This window comes from Trichechus manatus, unplaced genomic scaffold, assembly GCF_000243295.1.
Source record: "Trichechus manatus latirostris isolate Lorelei unplaced genomic scaffold, TriManLat1.0 scaffold00048, whole genome shotgun sequence".
In the NCBI taxonomy this organism is placed as follows: domain Eukaryota; kingdom Metazoa; phylum Chordata; class Mammalia; order Sirenia; family Trichechidae; genus Trichechus; species Trichechus manatus.
The window spans coordinates 11,818,180-11,835,401 of NW_004443984.1; positions in this window are offsets into that span (position 1 = coordinate 11,818,180).

Consider the following 17,222-nt stretch of genomic DNA (forward strand, 5'->3'; position numbering starts at 1 on the left):
CTCAAGGTTGAGAATGGAGAGTGTTGACATGTCATGGGGTTGTTAACCAATGCCGTAAAACAATATGTGTACTAACTGTTTAATGAGAAGCTAGTTTGTTCTGTAAACCTTCATCTAAAGTACAATAAAAATTTTTTTTTAAAAAAGCCGTATTTGTACTCATTTTCAAGGAAGGATGGCAAGACTTCAGTTTGCTTACTTTAGACACGTCATCAGGAAAGAACAATTGCTAGAAACGGACATTGTGGTTGGTAAAGTAGAGGGCCAGCAAAAACAAAGGAAACCCTCAATGAGAAGGACTGCCACAGTAGCTGCAACAATGGACTCAAACATATCAATGATCATTAAGATGGTAGCGGACAGGGCAATGATTCATTCTATTATACATAAGGTCGCCATGAGTCGGAGCCGACTTCACGGCAACTAACAACACATAGGGGAGTGGTTCTGAAGCCTTACAACATCTTTCCCAGAGTGTGTAGAGAATGTTGTTGTTGGGTATCTTTGAGTCAATTTCAGCTCATGGTGATCCCATGTGACAGAGTAGAACTGCCCCCATGGAGTTTTCTAGGCTGCAATCTTTACGAGAAAAGGAGCCCTGGAGTCTCAATAGTTAAGCATTCAGCTGCTAACCTGAAGGTTGGCGATTGGAACCTACCAGCCATTCAGCAAGAGAAAAAGACCTGGCAATCTGCTCCTGTAAAGCATACAGCCTAGGAAACCCTATGGAGAAGTTTTCCTCTGTCACAGTGGGTCACTATGAGTCGGAATCAATGTGAACAACAGTCTTTAAGGGAGCAGATCACCAGGTTTTTCTCCAGAGTTTCTGCTGGGTGAGTTTGAACCCCCAACCTTTTAGTTAGCAGCTGAGTGCTTAACTGTTGCACCACCAGGGCTTCTTGTGTAGAGAATAGGGGGCCTGTAGGGTTGCTATGAGTCAGAATTGACTCGACGGCAATGGGTTTGGTTTTCTGGTTTGGTAATAGATGTTTTAGACAACAGGATTTCCATCATCAACTATGTTTGAAAAATACTGGGTTAAGCAAAATTAAATGTGCTCCTTCTCTTCAGGACTTCTCAGAATCTTTCTCTCCTTCCTCCTCCCTGTCTTTCCTTCATTTTTGAAAGAAATATTTGAGAGTGTATTCTGTGCCAGGCACTGTTCTAGGCACGGGGGATGCAGCAGTGAAAGCAGGCAAGTCCCTGCCCTCATGGAGCTGTCAATCTAGTGGAGGAGACAATAATGAAATAACAATGTAAGTAAACAATTAAAAGTATCAAATGGTGACAAGTGTAATGAAAAACAAAGCAGGGTAAAGCAATGAAGAGTAATGGACACAGGGGAGCCTGGGGAGACCTCTCTGGGGAGGCCAGAGTAGAGAAAGGTATGAGCCATGTGGATATCTAGGGGAGAGCATTCCAGGCAGAGGGCACTGCAAATGCAAAGGCCCTGACACTAGGGCGTGCTTGGAGTGAACTTTTTACACAGTGGAGCGCTTCTTTGGCTGAGCATTGTGGGGCTAGAGCCAGGGCTGAAACGAAGGTGAGGCAAGCAAAGCACCCCATTGCACAACCTTGAAAGTGAGTCTTCCCTTAAAATGTTCGCCCTAGGCACCTTGCTTGCCTCGCCTTAGTCCTTGCCCTGCTAAGGTCCTTTGGAACAAACATTGGGAAACACCTCTCTAAGCAGAGGCAGAGTGGCTGCACCTCCCAGACCAGGAGTCCCCCACTTGGAGCCATGGAGGGCGGGGAACAGGGGAGAAAAGTTCAGAGCCTGGCCCCCTCCTCTTCTCAGCCCTGCTGGCAGCTGCTGGGGCAGGACTCCAGGCTGCAGAGAAGATGGGAGATCTCATCTCTAAGGATTAAACATTCTCTCCCTGGACACGTGGCACTTTCTAGTTTTCACACCACTTTCACTCCCCTTCTTTCATCAGCTCATGTAACAACCTGTGCCTTGTACGATGCTGCGATCGCCGTGTACGCCACACTGGAGTGTAATTGTCTGCCTGCACATCTGCCTCTCCTTCTGGAATGCCAGCTCCATTAACATCAGCAGAGTATTAAAATAAAAATGAGACAAGTGTTGCTTTTGGAGCTTTCTTCTGTGCCAGGCATTTCTGATCCCCACACCACTCTGTGAATAAGTGCTATGAATACACCTCTGTCACAAAGGAGAGACTGCGGTTCAGAGTGGTGAAGTGACATGTTCCATATGACATACATGTAAGCAGAAATGTCTAGATTTGAACCCAGAGCTGTCTGACTCCGAAGCCAATCTCTCCACCAGCTCCTACTACCTCCCAGGTCCCTGGGTGACACAAATGGTTCGCACTTACCTACTAAACTAAAGATTGGTGGTTCAAACCCACTGAGGAAGAGAGGCCTGGTGATCTGCTTGCATAAAGATTATAGCCAAGAAAATCCAATAGAGCAGTTCTACTCTGTAACACATGCGGTCACTATGAGTTGGAATCAACGGGTCAGCAACGGGTGCTTTTGGTTTGCTACCACCCAGAGCAGAGTCATGTGACTTGTTGTGGTCACGTGGGAATTCTGTGGGGGTAGCCCTCAATTTGCCACTCCATTAGCTGCACTCCATTAGCTGCTGCTGCCTCTTCATCAGACTTCTGGCTCTCAGGATGGGGTGAGGCAGCCCGTGCATGGCAGGGCTAGGCCAGGTGAGGGCGAGAAGGGCAGACTGGCATTGAGCACTGAACTGAAACAGCAAACAGGGAGGTCTGGGGTTGGGATCCGGCATGAGGGAGGGATGGTGGGCAGAGGGGAACCCTGAGCCAGGAGCAAGCTGGAGTCAGAGCCTAATAAGGAACAGGGAGCTGCAGGGATCCTTCCTATCCAAGGCCAAGATAGGCTTCGGGCTATGGGTGGGCTCTACCCTAGGTAAGGAGGCTGGGTCATTGGCCGAGGTAGGGTGTAAGAAGGCAGAAACAAGGTATTTTTTTTCCCCAATAGATGTGCTAGGAAAGGATTATGATAGCACCAATCAACACCTGGATTACAGGCGAGAAATCACCTTCCCAGACACAGACGCACAATGGAGAGGAGATAGAAAGTGTTCATAACCAAGACATCTTTCCAAAAGAAGAAAATAGGAAAAGTTCCCCCTCTAGGTCTAACATTCCTCTTGCTCTTATTTCACAATGCCACCATCTCCCAAAGCCCCTGCATTGATTCTTTCTCTGAAAATGCCCTCCCCCACTTTCTCTGCTCCTCACCATCTACATACTTCCCCAAAATTTGAAGTCAGTGATCTGGCTCAAGTTTCTCACTCTAGCACTCAGCAGTGACCTGGGTGAGCTATGTAGCCTCCATGGAACTCACTGTCCTCATGTGTAATATGGGCATACGGACAATCACAGGGTCCACAGAGTGATGTATGTCCAAAAGCTTTGTCTGCCATGGGCCTCGCCCGAAAAGGTGGGCCTCGCTGAGAAGGTGAGGTGGGCCTCACTGAGAAGGTGAGGTGGCACCATGCTTCTCAGCCCTACTGACCTCCCTCCTACTGCCCAGTCCCAGGACAGAGGTGGGAAGGGCAGGGAATGATAGTTAGGAGATGTAGAGATGACTGGCTCAGCCAGACATCCCACTGGGATCAAAGCCAGAAGACCCCCATGGAATCCTGCTCTTAAGGTGGAGGATACGGAGTCAAAGAGAGGAGGTTCCACATCCCCCAGAGAGGGTGTTTCTGAATGGAATCACCTTGAGTTCATGCCTGCTCCTACTGAGCCTCAGTCCCTGGGTGGCACAATTGGTTAAACGCTCAACTACTAACTGAAAGTTTGGCTGTTTGAACCTTCCTGGAGGTGTCTTGGAAGACAGACCTGCTGATCTGCTTCCGAAAGATTATAGCCTTGAAAACCCTATGGAGTAGTTTTACTCTGCACACATGGGGTCACCATGAGTTGGAATTGACTAAATGGCAAATGATTTGGTTTTGTTTGGTTTTATTGAGGCTCCAGGCCACGGGAAGGAGCAAGTGGGCAGACAGGGGTCTGGGGAGATGGGCTTCTCCACATGCCAGGGACCTGGTGTTCAGTGGAAAGAGCACAGGAGACATTGATTCTGGTCTCAGCCATGCTGCCAACCAGCTCTGGGACCTCAGGCAAGATGACCCCTCTCTGGGCCTCAGCTTCCTTATCTGTAAAATAAGGGGTGAACTAGATTTCTAGGCCCCTCCAGCTCTAATCAGCCCCACATCCAGTGTTAATGGGGCCTGAACCTGGGTCTCAGCATGGAAGCTGGAGGTAGAGGCAACATTGCCCCTTCATTCCTGTCACAACCCAATGTCATTTCTCAGAGAAGTGAATCTACCAATTAATTAGCCACCAGCTAAAGACGGAGTTCTGTCTTTCTCTGCATTAAATTTGCCACCAATCAGCCTTGATTCGTGAGCCCCCCTTACTCGGTATCAAGAAGCAGGATCAGGAGTGGAGACAGATTCATCTTAACTAAGCAGTTCATTATCCCAAATGGCGCCATCACTCTCCTCTTCTATCTCTGACAGCATTTACACCACTCCCGTTAAGATACATTTAGCAAAATCTCAGGCAATATTTAGGAAGCAGGCACCCTCCCAACGAGATGATGACAAATCGCTCCTCTGTCCAGAAACTCGCCTTGTAATATCCCAGCATAGCTCTTTCTTCTTCCCCAGCTCAGAGGGAGGTGTTTCTAGAGGAATGGCTCAGATCTGGTTCCATGGGTAGACAGAGGATGGCCCCATGAGGGGGATACAGTGATGCAGAGAAAAGAGACATAAGTTATTACTGTTGTGTCCCGTTGAGTTGATCCCATTACATAGTGACCCTGTATGACAGAGTAGAACTGCCCCATAGGGATTCCAGGTTGTAATCTTTACAGGAGCAGATCACTAGGTCTTTTCTCCCATGGAGATGCTGGGTGAGTTTGAACTGCTGACCTTTTGGATAGCAGCTGAATGCTTAACCATGGTGTCACCGGGCTCCTTCATAAGTTATATGAGCATGACCAAATGTCCCAGTTTGCCGAGAACTGAGGAGCTTCCTGAGACATAGGACTTTCAATGCTAAAACTTTGAAGGTCCTGGGCAAACTGGGATGAATCGACCACCCTCACTATAGTTCCACCATGGTCCATGGGTGCCTTTGGGTAAATTGCTTAACCTCTCTACCTACTTCCATAAGAGGGATAACCACACCTCCCTTGACCAACTATAAGGATTAGTGAGAGCAAATGTTAAGCTTCTACCTGGTGCTTCACTTTTTGTGGGTAGATGGTTGTTGTTAGGTGCCATTAAGTTGATTCCAGTGCATAGCAACTCAATGTGACAGACTAGAATTACTCTATAGCATTTCCTAGGCTGTAATCTTTAAGGAAGCAGATTGCCAGGTCTTTTCTCCTGTGGAGCCACTGAGGGGTTTGAACCACTAACCTTTCGATTAGCTGCTGAGTATTTAACCATTGTGCCACCAGGGCTCCTTCAGTAGATGGTGGTGGTTGTTAAATAAACAACTTGTCTGTCAATTTGTCATACTATGGTTGCTTGCATGTTGCTGTTATACTGGAAACTATGCCATTGGTATTTCAAATATCAGCAGGGCCACTCATAATGGATAGGTTTTAGCGGAGCTTCCAGACCAAGACGGATTAGGAGGAGAGGCCTGATGATCTGCTTCCAAAAAGTAGCCAGTGAAAATCCTATGGATCACAACAGAATATTGTCTGCTATAGTGGTGGAAGAACCCCCTCTCCCAGGTTGGGAGGCACTCAAAATACCCAGTGGCCACAACAATGGACTCAAGCATACCAACGATCATGAAGATGACTCCGGATGGGGCAACATTGCGTTCTGCTGCACATGAGGTCACCATGAGATGAAGCCAACTCAACAGCAACTAACAACAACAAAGATCAAGATTTTGTCTTGGCCTTCCTGCATCCATCCATGCCCCTCAATCATCTTCCAATAGCAGCCAGAGTGATCTTACTAAAATGCTGGCTATCTTAAGGGTCTTTAGGAGCTTCCCATTGCTTTTATGAAAAAGTTGCAAATCCTTTCCTGGGTATTCTGGCCTCTGCCTAGCACTCCTGCTACTCTGGCACTTCTCACTCCTTGTCCTGGTCCTGCTGTGTTCTGCTCTCCCTCATGTACAGCCTTCTCTCTCACCTCTGGACCCTGGCACAGGTGTCCCCTCTGTCCTGAGCCCTCTCTCTGTTCATCCTTCAAGGATTAGTGAAAATGTCACTTCTTCAAGACAACTCTCCCTGATTCCCAGACCACCACAGTCCCTATAATCCCTCCTATTCTACTACTCAGGGCCCTGAAAATCAGTTGGGGTGACTTATTAAGTGTTTAGATTCCTCACTGCAAAAACCATGAACTGTTTCTATCTGTCATGTTACTCAAGTGCCTAGAATGTGTCTGGGTAAGAGTAGGTGTCGAATGAAGGCATAATTAATTCTGCCTACCCCACATCCAGTGAGTTTTTCAATGCCAGTTATTGTATTATTTCATTACTAAAACTTCCATTTGGTTCTTCTTCATATCTTCTATATTTTCTCTGAGATTTTCTATTTTAATATTTGTTTTAAGACAAATTTGTGATTACTTGTTTAAGCATTTGTATAATGTTGTTCTTGTTGTTAGTGATCCCTGATGGCACAGTGGTTAAGAACTCGGCTGCTAACCAAAAGGTTGGCAGTTTGAATCCATCAGCATCTCCCTGAAAACTCTCTATGAGGCAGTTTTACTCTATCCTATAGGGTCACTATGAGTCAGAATTGACTCTATGGCAAAGGAGTTTTTTTTTTCAGAGTGACCCCATGAGACAGAGTAGAACTGTCCCATAGGGTTTTCCAGGCTGCAGTCTTTACGGGAGAAGATTGCCAGGTCTTTCTTCCACAGAGCCTCTGGGTGGATTTGAACCACCAATCTTTCGGTTAGCGGCTGGGCAATAAACTGTGGTGCCACCAGGGCTCCTATTTTTTTTATAATAGCTGCTTTAGAGTCCTTTTCAGATTATTCCAACACATGCATAATCTCAAGAGTCTGTTGATTATCTTTCCCCATGTGAGTTGCAATTTTCATGGTTCACTGTATGTTGAATAATTTTAGTTTGTACCCTGGACATTTTAAATATTACCTTATGAGACTCTAGGTCTTGTTTATATTCGTTCTTTCAGTGACAGTTTGAATTCTGATGTTCTTCCCCAATCTGCCTGCTAGTATTTACTTTTCAGAGTTTTCAAATAGGTGTTCATACATTCTGTCCAGGTTTGTGTGTGTGTGTGTGTGTGTGTGTGTGTGTGAAGATCCTTTTATTAATCTTTCAAACACTGGAGTTGTATACGTTTTGGTCAATGTCATACTTCATTCATTCACTCTTTTTCTTTTTTAAATTTTTTTTTGTGCATTAGGTGAAAGTTTACAGAGCATATTAGTTTCCCATTCAATAGTTTGTACATAAAGTGTTCCATGACATTGGTTTCATTCCTCACAATGTGTCAGCACTCTCCTCATTTCTGTTCTAGTTTCCTCATTTCCTTTCATCCTGATTTTCTACCCCATCCTGACTTCTCATCTTTGCTTTTGGGCAAATGTTGCCCTTTTGATCCTCATATAATTGATTGTTCTAAGGAGCACATTCCTCTCAGGTTCCATCTAGGTTTTATAGTTGAATTAGTGGGCGATAAGGGAAGGTTGCTTTTTACTCCTTCTCATCAGAACCAAGCACTTACTGATGAAGATCAAAGACCACAGCCTTCGGTATGGATTACACTTCAACATAAAGAAAACAAAAATCCTCACAACTGGGCCAATAAGCAATATCATGATAAATGAAGAAAAGATTGAAGTTGTCAAGGATTTCATTTTACTTGGATCCATAATCAACACCCACGGAAGCAGCAGTCAAGAAATCAAAAGACGCATTGCATTGGGCAAATCTGCTGCCAAAGACCTCTTTAAAGCGTTGAAAAGCAAAGATGTCACCTTGAAGACTAAGATGCCTCTGACCCAAGCCATGGTATTTTCAATTGCCTCATATGCATGTGAAAGCTGGACAATGAATAAGGAAGACCAAAGAAGAATTGACGCCTTTGAATTGTGGTGCTGACGAAGAATAGTGAATATACCATGGACTGCCAAAAGAATGAACAAATCTCTCTTGGAGGAAGTACAGCCAGAACGCTCCTTAGAAGCAAGGATAGCTAGACTACGTCTTACATACTTTGGACATGTTATCAGGAGGGCTCAGTCCCTGGAGAAGGACATCATGCTTGGTAAAGTAGAGGGTCAGCGAAAAAGAGGAAGACCCTCAATGAGATGGATTGACACAGTGGCTAAAGGATGGGCTAAAGCATAACAGTGATTGTGAGCATGGCACAGCATTGGGCAGTGTTTTGTTCTTTACTGCATGGGGTTGCTATGAGTCAGAACTGACTCAATGGCACCTGTCATAGATTGAATTATGTCCCCCCCAAAAATGTGTGTATCAATTTGGCTGGGTCATGATTCCCAGTAGTGTATGATTGTGTACCATTTTGTAATCTGATGTGATTTCCTTATGTGTTGTAAACTCTATCAATATGATGTAATAGAATGCATTAGCAGCAGTTATACTGATAAGGTCTACAAGATTAGATAGTGCCTTAAGCCAGTCTCTTTTGAGATACAAAAGAGAGAATCGAACAGAGAGACAAGGGAACCTCATACCACCTAGAAAGCAGTGCTGGGAGCAGAGTGCTTCCTTTGGACCTGAGGTTCCTGTGCAGAGAAGCTCCCAGACTAAGGGAAGATTGATGACACGGACCTTCCTCCAGAGCCAAGAGAGAAAGTGTTCCCTTGGAGCTGACGCCCTGAATTTGGAATTGTAGCCTACTGGACTGTGAGAGAATAAATTTACCTTTGTTAAAGCCATCCATTTGTGGTATTTCTATTATAGCAGCACTAGATGTCTAAGACAGAATTTGGTACCAGGAGTGGGGTGCTGCTCTAACAGATACCTAAAATGTGGAAGTGATTTTGAAACCATGAATGGATAGAGGAGTGGCAGCAGCAGAGGACCAGAAGCAGTAGAGAACCAGCAGCAGTAGAGAAGTGGCAGCAGAAGAGGACCAGCAGTGGCAGAGAAGCGGCAGTGGCAGACAACCGGCAGCAGCAGAACCAGGAGACCAGTGCCAGACAGCACTGGAACAAACCCAAGGAGTGGGAGAGCTGAGTGCCTGTGCGCAGGAGGCTTCCTGGCAGAGTAGGGTGCCTCCAGGCACTTATCGGTAGAGTTACAGAGGTTTTGGAACACATACCCTAGCAGGGCAGATGCGGGTGTGAGCCTGAGGGCCAAAAGGCCACAGGAAGCAGAAGCTGAAGAGACAAGGAACACAAGATGCCAAGCTACTGCAGTCTCAAAAGGTATGGCCGTGACCTCTGGGGTTTCAAAGGGTGGAGCCATGGCCTCTGGTGTTTCTAAGGGTGGAGTTGTCATTCCAATGGACTAGGAGAATGGTGTGCCTAAAGCCGAGGGAGCAGAGTTGCCGTCCCACTGAGGCTGGAAAGCAGAGCTGAAGCCCGGCGGAGATGCCTCCACTCAGAATCTGGAGACTGGGGCCAACACCTGGAGTCTGGAGGGCACGGCTATTTTATGAATTGTCTCAGAGAACAGAGGATTATTTTCAAGTCTTGAGGGCTAATGTAATGTGTTCTGCTGACTTGCTTGGTGCCTGTTATGCCTTCTTTCCCTCCAATTTCTCCCATTTGTAATGGAGATGTCTAGCTGGTGCCTGGCTGTTGCACCATTGTAATTTGGAAGCAGATAACTGTATTCTAGATTTCACAGATGAAGAGGAATTTTTGGATTTTGGACATGGAGTTGATTCAAGACATTTGCTATGATATGATGGGATGAATATATTTTACGTGTTGCAAGGATGTGATTTTTTGGGGGGGGGGCAAAGGGTTGAATGTCACAGATTGAATTATTTTCCCCCAAACAATATGTGCATCAATTTGACTGGGTCATGATTCCCAGTATTGTATGACTGTGTACCATTTTGTAATCTGATGTGATTTCCTTATGTGTTGTAAACTCTATTACTATGATGTAATAAGATGGATTAGCAGCAGTTATACTGATGAGGTCTACAAGATTAGATAGTGTCTTAAGCCAATCTCTTTTGAGATATAAAAGAGAGAACCGAGCAGAGAGACATGGGAACCTCATACCACCAAGAAAGCAGTGCCGGGAGCAGAGTGCTTCCTTTGGACCTGAGGTTCCTGCGCAGAGAAGCTCCCAGACTAAGGGAAGATTGATGACATGGACCTTCCTCCAGAGCCAACAGAGAAAGCATTCCCTTGTTGCTGACGCCCTGAATTTGGACTTGTGGCCTACTGGACTGTGAGAGAATAAACTTCTTGTTAAAGTCATCCACTTGTGGTATTTCTGTTATAGCAGCACTAGATGACTAAGACAGCACCTAATAACAACAACAACAACAACATCAGAACCAAAAGTCCTTGACTTTGTGTGTTTTAATCACTACTTTATCTCCAGCAATTAGAATAGTGACTGGCATTTAGTAGGAGCTCAATAAATAGTTATCAAATAAATAAACACGTGATCAGTGCTTGGCAGTGTGTGAAGGACATTTGTAATTATTGTCTTACTGATCATCATTGCAGTCCTGTGGGATAGTTTCCCCATTTTACAGATGAGACTGAGGCTCAGAGATGGAGAATGATTATTCTCTCTCAATCACATAGATCCAGGTTTATCAGGCGGGCCATTTGACCTGAGACCAGTACTTTTCCCCCTACCTCTTGCTTCTAATGGGAGAAGCTGGAAACGGGTGAGCGTGAGGGAGTCAGGTGGCAGGAAGTACACAAGAAAGCTTGTATACCTGTTTCACAGATTTGGTGAAAGTGGGGTCAGACACCAGGTTAAACCATCAGAACACAAATCATCCACAAAGGGCCAAAAAGACAACTGATGACTGAGGCCAATTTCAAGTTCAAAGCCAGCCCAGGATCCTAGCAAGGTAAGGGAGATGTGTCTGAGGAACTTTCTGGGACTGTGAGAGACCCAAGGCTGGATCAACCAAATGGTTCCATCACATTCTTGATGTACAGTCCTCTGAACCCAGCTCTGGACAGTTATCTTGGCCCAGAAATACATGTCTTGTGTCACCTGAGCCATCACTTGTTGATACAAAGTAACTAGAGAAGAATCAAAAGCAGTATAGGCCGCCTGTCTTTCTATCAGAAGGCAAGGACTGTGTCTGTCATGTCATCAGACTAGGAGCTCCCTGAGGGCAAGGACCATGCCTCGCCCCTGTTCTGTGTCTCGTAGTACAGAAGTGGTGCTGGGAACACAAGGACCCTCCTTTCTTGGGAGAACCAGCTTGGACCACACCAAGACTTGACCTGAGGCGGATGGTTGGGTGGTAGCAGCAATACCAACTAGATTTAAGGCTTTGGGGTAGACCACAGGAATCGAGACCATGTAAATTCTACCTGCCACCCTCCCCCTGCTGTGGGTCTGAGATTTATCTCCATGTGATAACAGGAGCTCCATGGACTACCACTTATGGAGAAAAGAGGTCACTGCTATCTCATGAAGATAAATATCGTATCGCAGAACTGGCGACAGCCTCCCTGAGCTCCCTGTGCTGTGTAATTACTATCATAATAAATATTATTACAATGAACCAATTACTGCAACCATGTCTTCCAGACAGGTACAGAGGGTTCTGTGAAATACACCCTTCCATGCTGGGCTAACAGGTGTTTCCAACGATCAGCTTCCTTGTTGGAAAAAACCGGGGTGAGAGGTTTGGCAGAGGGTGGAGGAGGGCCTCATAAGGAAAGAAAGCCACTGAGCAAAGAGGGGAATGCTAACAGCTCATTTGTCTCTAAGATGCATCAATTCCACCTCTCAAATAGCTCTCGAAACTGTCTTTTCTGCTCTGCCCTGCACCAATCCTGCCGTTGATTTGGGCCCTCAAAATCTCTCCCCAGGACCCTGTAACAGCCACCTCACTGGTCTCCAGCCTCCAACTTTGTCCCTCGCGAATGCATCTGCCACTCTGGAGTCTCAATAACATTTCTAAAATGCAAATATGATGATGCCACCTCTCTGGTTAATACCATTCAATTTCCCTGCCCCATTGCCTTCCAATTCAGGGTAAAGTTCAGATTCTTTCATGGCCAACTGGGCCCTGTATGAGCTTGCCACTCTCAGCCTCTCTAACTCAGTCTCGCACTGAGTTTTTGCCACCTTGCAATCCGCCCACCAGCCCTTCCAACCCCCCTTGGCTTCTTCTTGCCTGTTTTGTTCCCTCTTCCTGGAATGCCCTTCTCCTCTGAGTTCATCTAGGGGAATGTGTGCTTGTCCTTCTAGGTTCAATGCAAAGTCACCCCTCCATGATTTATATTAGTCTGATACTCCCTCATCTGAGCTCATGGCACCTTGTAAACATCTCAATCACAGCCCATCGACACACCATTGCAACTATAACTATGGTTCTTTGTGTGGCTGTCTCTGCCATCAGTCTGGGAGCTCCTTAAGGTCAGAGACCTGGTGTGTGTACATTAAAAAAAAAAAAAAAAAAAAAAAAACACAGTTGCCATCCATCGATTCTGACTCATGGCAACCCTATGTGTGCCAGAGTAGAACTGTGCTCCACAGGGTTTTCAATGGCTGATTTTTCAGAAGTAGGTCACCAGGCTCTTCTTACAAGGTGCCTCTGGGTGGATTTGAACCTCCAACCTTTTGGTTAGCAGCTGAATGCATTGTACCATTGTACCACCCAGGGTCTCACTGATAATGTTTGGCACATGGAGATGAGGGGTGCTCAGCTAGCCTGTTGCACAAATGAAGTAATAAATGAACCAATGCACAGATACTGCCTGTGATGGGCTTTCTGAGCTTTGTAACCTGAACCAATGATGATCATGTTGTGGCCCAGAGTCATGCTGCCAGCGTGCTGATGTCACAACCCAAGTGCAGATCTTTCTTTGTCTCCCCATTGCCTTTGGGATTAAGTCCAAACCCCTTTCCCTCACATACACGGCTGCTCAGGGGCCTGTCCCCACCTCAGCCCATCTCTTGCCCCTCTGCCTCTTGTGTGCTGAGCCTCAGCCATCTTGAATTACCTGGAGCTCCCCAGATATGCCAGGCTTTCTCTGGCTACTGGGTCTATGCACCTGCTGTGCCTTCTGCCTGGAACACCTAACACCTACCACCACTTTGCCCAATCCCTTCCATGTATGTATGTGTGTATATATGGATACCCTTCAGGTCTTAGCTCGTTGTTGTTGTTAGCTGACATTGAGTCAGCTCCAACTCATGGCGATCTCATGTATAATAGAATGAAATGTTGCCTGGTCCTGCACCATCTTCATGATCATTGGTGTGTTTGAGTCCATTGTTACGGCTACTGTGTAGTCCTTCCAACTTGGGGACTCATCTTCCAGCATGATATCAGACAATATTCTGTTGTGATCCATAGAGTTTTCATTGGCTGACTTTTGGAAGTAGATCACCGGGCCTTTCTTTCTAGTCTGTCTTAGTCTGGAAGCTCCACTGAAACCTGTCCACCACGATGACCCTGCTGGTATTTAAAATACTGGTGGCATAGCTTCCAGGATCATAGCAACACCCAAGCCACCACAGTATGACAAACGAACTAGTGGTGGGGCTTAGTTTAGATATCATTTACCCTAGAGGACACTCTTTCACCTGCCCCATGCACAGCACCCCCAAATCTGGGTTAAGTGCCCTTCTCATAGCATCTACCATACCTCCAACACATTGCACGGTGACGTTGTGGGCTGTGAGCTCCTGGAGGATGGAAGCTCATCTGAGTTACCGCACTCTTAGTGCTTACCAAGCTGCTGACCACACAATTGGCATTCAAAGCATAGTTCTTGAATGACCACATGAATAAATGAATGAATAAATACATGGATGAGTGAATGAATTCTACAGAAATCCTCAACTGGCCTTGCCTTGGCCATAAAATCCAGATGGGTTGGGGCTGGGTGCTTTTTGCCTTATTAGGTCATAGATTTCCCAACCTGAATTTAGGCCATGAAAGAACATCTAGAAGGGAAGCTCCCATCCCATACTCCTGATTTCCACCTCCCCTAGCAGGTCAGCTCAACTATGGGCCACTGGGGACCTCTGACATTTATGTGGCCTTTGTAGGGAGATGTGCTGCCACTTTCCTGGCATCTACCTCCTGCCCCAGTCTCCCTGGCTCTTCTGAAATAGTCCTCCTCTGTGATCTCCAGCCAGCTTTTCAAATCCGCCTCTGTCAGAGGCAATAGATGCTCAAACAACTTGTAGCATTAATGTATTATTCATGGCATATGTATTATTTATCATTAATTTATTATTAATTTGTATTTCATTATTGATAATAATGTGGTTATACTATTAATAAGAAGGTTTAGGAGGGCTGTGCTGTGGCCCTTTGCAGGCATCTGATTCTCCTCTGATACCTTGGAGAGGGAATGTTGGTCATTTTTCTGCCCATTTTATGGATGGGAGACAATGAGGCCAGAGAGGGGTAGAACTTGTGAAGTCAGTCTTCTTGTCGCAGAGACATCTGTCAGGGAAGGTGATGGAACTGGGAAAAGGCTTTATTAGGCAGTGTGTCCTAGGCTGGCACCCAGGGTCAAGGGGTGTAGATTCCTGAAGGATGCTGATACTGTGCCTGCCAATCCCGTCTCCATCTGGAACCTCATGTTCTTCTCTTGTCCCAGGCTCCTTTACTCGAGTTCACATTGGGGTCCAAAGCTGTCTTCGCTTCTGTCTTATACATAGTGCCTGCTCTATGGCTCCTCTTCCTCCTAGCTACTCAGCCAGACTACATTTCCCAGACCCTCTTGCAGTCTGGCAGGACATGTGACTAAATCTTGGCCATCAAATATGGCTTCCTAGCCCAGCCCCTAAAAACCTCCCCTGGTATCCTCCACACCCTCTCTCCACCTGCCGCAGACTAAATGAAGAGGTCTCTGAGGACCTGGGGGAGGGTGGAGCGTCCAGGAGAAAGAACCTGGGTACCTGAGCAAAGCCTTCCATGGTCCACATGCGACAGTGACATAAGCAAGAGATTAAACTTTATTGTGTTAAGTCCCGGAGATTTTGCAGTGGTTTGTTACAGCAAAGGAGCCCTGGTGGTGCCGTGGTTAAGCTCTCAGCTGCTAACCAAAAGTCAGCAGTTCAAGTCCACCAGCCACTCCACAAGAGAAAGATGGGGCAGTCTGCTGTAAAGGTTACAGCCTTGGCAACCCTATAGGGCAGTTCTATTCTGTCCTATAGGGTTGTTATGAGTTGAAATTGACTCGAGGGCAACGGGTTTTTGTTTGGTTGTTACAGCAGTTAGGCTGCTAGTACATTCCACTAACACATTGCACATAGTAGGTACTTCATAAGTTCTTGGTGAAAAAAAGTGAATAAGCAACAAAATAAATCAATGGATCTGGGTACATTATCTCCAAGTTGGATTCCCAAATCAGGTTTCCCAATCGCAGAACATCAGAGTGAAAGAGGAACCTAATGATCAGGAATTGAAACCCTTTTTTATACAGATGGAGAAACTGATGCCCAAAGAAGGGAAGAGCCTTGGTCAAGGTCATGGATGCAATTAACAGGCAATTCAAGAGGTGGACCCAAGTCTCTGAAGTACAGTCCTGAGACCCTTCTACCACACCACCTTGCCTACTCCCTGTCTTTCATCTGACAGCCTGCCATCACCCTCTGGAACTTTTTCTGTGTCCTTGGGGGTGGGTGAAGGGAATCACCATTTCTTTATCTCTTGTTCAGTCTGACATCTAAGGAACTGGGACAGGAGGAAGGATGAGAGACTGATGTGACACAGGACACTAGTGAGATGTCCTGACAACCCATTGCTCTCTTTGAAGTGCCCTCTCCAGGGTCAGGGTAATGTTGAACAGAGAGGCCAGGGCCTGCTGGGTCAGGGCTGGTGGTACAGCCAGTGGGGAAACCCCATGTGGTGGTAGGAAGGAAAGGAAGTCGCCACAGACCTTGAACTAAAATACGACTAGAATGAACAGGTTTAGCCCTCATTATGCCATGGACACAATCAGCAAGGCCCTATCCCTCTCTGGATCTCAGTCATCCCATCTGAGAAAGGGGCTCATGCTGCTAACTTCTCAGGGCAACTGTGATGCTGAGATGAGAAAACAGAGAAGAACATGTTCTGAAAAACACCATTGGAAACATTGTTCTTACAGGAATATCATTTGGGACCACTGGTGCCAAAAATTATGACCTTGGGTTTAGGAATTAAACAGACCTGGGGGCAGCTTCCGACTGTGCCACAGGCCAGCTCTGTGACCCTGAGTAAGGCATTTCACTGCTCTGAGCCTCAGTTTCCACCTCTGTCAAATGGGGTTATTATCCTTATTTCTTAGGGCTGGAGGGTGGATGCAGGGAGATGGCCCAGGCCAGAAGCCTAGCGCAACGCCTGGCATACAGGGACCATGCTGACATGGAGGGTCTGGTCACCACTCCCCTGTCCATGGCCCAGCTGTCACGGGCAGGTGGCCCATTTTTTGTTGGCTGTTACAGGTAGCCCCAGGGACAGAGACTGAGCAGCCACTCACTAGTTGATACTGTTTTGTTTCTTTTATGGAGATGGCCCTGGTGGTGCAATGATGAAGCACTTGGCTGCTAACCGAAAGGTTGGCAATTCGAACCCACTAGCTGCTCTGTGGAAGAAAGATGTGGCAATCTGCTTCCGTAAAGATTACAGCCTTGGAAAACGTATGGGGGCAGTTCTAGCTACTCTGCCCTATAGAGTCGCTATGAGTCGGAGTTGACTTGATGGCAGTGGTTTTGGTTTTTTGGGTATGGAGATTTCTAAAGCCAAGTGTGCAGAGGGCCTGGCAACCTCATGCCCTCAGTCATCATTCAGAATCATAAGGAGCCACAGGGAAGCTTCTCTGATTTAGAATACAATTTAAAATATGGATGATAGCTTACTAAGAAAATTTTAAAAGAAAAATAGTTATTACTTATGGAACACAGTCTAAGCTAGGTTATAAACCGGTCTTAATAAGTAAAACGAGGCAACTTAATGAAAAAATTACAATTTAAAATAGGCCTACATTAAATAATAATGCCTCATAAACACAGAAGTCCTTTAGCATATAAGAATTCATTGCCAAGCTCAGAAGCTAAAGGCATAATCAAGGAATCCTT